General features: G+C 33.3%; 1 long non-coding RNA gene across 1 annotated transcript in view; it reads left to right on the top strand.

Annotated features, from left to right (window-relative positions):
* Positions 1 to 2,231, top strand: part of LOC111085076 — a 5,944-nt gene extending 3,713 nt beyond the window's left edge. Inside the window, exons 2-3 of the long non-coding RNA XR_002609929.1 lie at positions 1,450 to 1,667; positions 1,957 to 2,231. This is a non-coding gene — a long non-coding RNA (uncharacterized LOC111085076). The remainder of the gene's footprint in view (positions 1 to 1,449; positions 1,668 to 1,956) is intronic.
* The last annotated feature ends 1,067 nt before the right edge of the window (positions 2,232 to 3,298 follow it).

Below are 3,298 nucleotides of genomic sequence, written 5' to 3' on the forward strand. Positions count from 1 at the left end.
GTTGTCTCTCTTCTTGTTTCTTTTCTTTTTTCCTCCAACAACTGCTGTAATTTCTCTTCTTGTTTCTGTTTATTTTCTTTCTCCTCCAACAACTGCTGTAGTCTCTCGTGTTTATTCTGCTGTTCGAGCTGCCACTGTTGCAAGTTTTCTTGCCACTGCTGTTGTCTCTCTTCTTGTTTCTTTTCTTTTTTCCTCCAATAACTGCTGTAATTTCTCTTCTTGTTTCTTTTCTTTTTCCTCCAACAACTGCTGTAATCTCTATTCTTGTTTCTTTTCTTGTTCTTCTTGTTTTTTTGCTGTTCTTGTATTGCTACCATCAAATCTGCGAAGCTGTACTTTGATTTGCCACCTCTGGCTTCCATCTTCTTTTTTCCGTCCCACTCTCTGACACAAATTTGTTGGGTATCTGCTTGTTTGTTAATTTTCCGTAGAAATTCTTTCCGAGAAACTTAAGCGATACAAGTCCTTTCTTAATTAAAACTAGTTTATTCTTTCTCGATACAACTTTATAATACACAGAATTTCCACAGTCAATACGTTTGCAATCTCAATAACAAAACACACACTTTATATTACTGGTACTACTGCTCGCTTGACTCAATTATCTGTCTCTATCTGTTCAATCTCTCTGTCTATCTGCATTTATTTGCTGAGCTTATATACTAAAATAGAGGTCACCTGTAAAAGACTAGAGTTGCCAGGACGATTCAGAATCCTTCGAGAATCTCATGATGTGTTTTAGCGTCACGTGACTTCCGCTGTTGTAACAATACCTAATGTTAACCCTACCACTAGTAGTTCTGTGATTAGCATTTCAGCCCTACCTCATAAAAATATATTCATTTTTGTAATTCACCATTTAACTTTACACAGTTTGTCACCATGCAAGTACAAATATTGAAATAAATCATATTTTGCATAGTTTTCAAATTATCATGGAGACAAGTTGTTGTAATGACAAATCAAGAACACTTAACATTATTATAGTTTATACGCAGTAGAGCTGAGATGCTAATCACAGAAGTACTGGCAGGGGTAATCTAGTGTGTAAATTTTTAGTTTGGATGCTAAACATAGGAGAAAGAAAAGTAAATTTTGTGAGACTTAATATAAAGAAAATGAAGTTAAACAGTAGTTACTATTTGGGCCTAATAAGTTTCAAGAAAATCAGATTGTAATTAATCCAAACTTTAATTTTGATGTCTAGTAATCTAAATCATAGTAGTGAACAGCTGTCAAATATTCATTGTTTAATAACAAAGATAAAGGACCTTGAATGTATGTGTGTGTGTATCCAGAACAGTGCATTGCTGTGAATTCATATTCTGGCCATTTTTCACTGGTCAGATGTCATATTAATGTATGAAAACTGAAGTGATCATAGTGAAATTAACATCAAGATATTTTGTATGGACATACTTCAAGCTTTTCCATTTATGTCTCTTAAAGGTGCAAGTTGTAAACCAGATTGTGAAAATTGCAGCATGTGCATGCCCAGTTGGAAAGGATAAGTGCCATTATATGGCTGCACTACTGATTTAGATAAAGAAAAATGTTACATGAACAGATGCTGAATTGCAGTGGAGCCATCCCAATAGAATCAAGTATGAAGAAACCATTCCAAAACTGCTATCAGAGCTTTACCTTTGCTTCTGGCAGAAGCAAAGGTAAAGTTCATAATATACTGAGATCATATTAATATGGTATAAAACTTTCCTTGGAAAAGTTATTAATTTGTATACTTATTCATATTCACAAGCTTTTTATATGACATCCATCTAAATAAATGTTGATAAATGGGTAAATAATTGTGCATAAATGAGTTTTGCTATTTCTGTATTATCTCTTTACTATGGATCTGTATGTTAGGTAGAACTTAATTTTTTTACACAATTTATGATTATATTTCCAAGTTCATAAAAACCCACATTTTCTATTGTAAATTTCATATTTCAGCTAGAATAACAAGGCCTGTCCAAGAAGAGGACATCTGCTGAATGCAACAAAGGCTATCTTCACTTGGAAGATTTACAGGCTTGAGATGAATTCTTTCTCCAGAGTCACAGTTGATAATATCATAAATGACTTTACTGAATGACTAAACAAGTTTTTTTATGAATCAAACAATATTTTGTGAGATGAAAATAATGGTAAAAAAGTATATATTTACATATCATGAGAATTATATATATTATATGAATGTGGACTTTTTAGGAAAAATCTGCTGTAAAAGGTGGTTATCATGTAGAATAAAAATATGTTGGTGAGTCATTCTTTTTCAAATTAAAATCTACAATATATTATTAATCTTTCTTTAAACTATCTAGGAAAAAATATATTGTTACCCCTCCAGTCGTTAGTTAATTTTCCGTAAATTCGTTCCGACGAAACTTTAGCGACACAAGTCCTTTCTTAAATAAAACTGGTTTATTCTTTCCGAATACAACTTTACGATACACGTAAATTTCAACAGTCGCTCTGTAACAAACGCTATAATTCTCACGTGATTAACAATATTCTCTCTGACTGCAGTTCAATTACTCATTACCTCTGTTGTCCCGTCACGTTGTGACCATCTTATATATATATACAAGACTAACACATATCTAGTAAATGCTAGGGCATTCATGAAGGAACAGGATATTTCTAGAAACAGGTGGCGTGATACTAGTCACGTGACCTCGCTGACGCAACAATATTTTTTAACTACATAATTGGTTTGGTTTCATTTTGTTGTCATGTCATTGAATATAAAGCTATAATAACAAACTTGTGTAACCAGTGTTGAATTCAGGGAGTGTATAGGGGTGAATTACCACTGTGCAGTCCCTGAAGTACAATATTTACCATTTCATTTTGTTGAAAGGACTTGTGTCGCTAAAGTTTCGTCGGAACGAAGTTACGGAAAATCAATTAACGACTAGAGGCGTAACAAATTGGTGTCAGAAGTGGGATAAAAAATGGAAACGAGAAGCGGCAAATCAAACTACAGCTTAGCAGACTTGATGGCAGCAATACAAAAGTAGCAAAAGAAACAAGAGGAACAAGAAATTAAACAAGAAGAGAGATTACAGCAGTGGTTGGAGGAAAAAGAAAAGAAACAAGTAGAACCAGAAAATAAACAAGAAGAGAAATTACAGCAGTTAGTTAGGAGGAAAAAGAAAAGAAACAAGAAGAACGAGAAATAAACAAGAAGAGAGATTACAGCAGTGGTTGGAGGAAAAAGAAAAGAAACAAGTAGAACCAGAAAATAAACAAGAAGAGAGATTACAGCAGTGGTTGGAGGAAAAAGAAAAGA

The sequence above is a fragment of the Limulus polyphemus genome, unplaced genomic scaffold (assembly GCF_000517525.1).
Source record: "Limulus polyphemus unplaced genomic scaffold, Limulus_polyphemus-2.1.2 Scaffold228, whole genome shotgun sequence".
NCBI classification, from domain to species: Eukaryota; Metazoa; Arthropoda; class Merostomata; order Xiphosura; family Limulidae; genus Limulus; species Limulus polyphemus.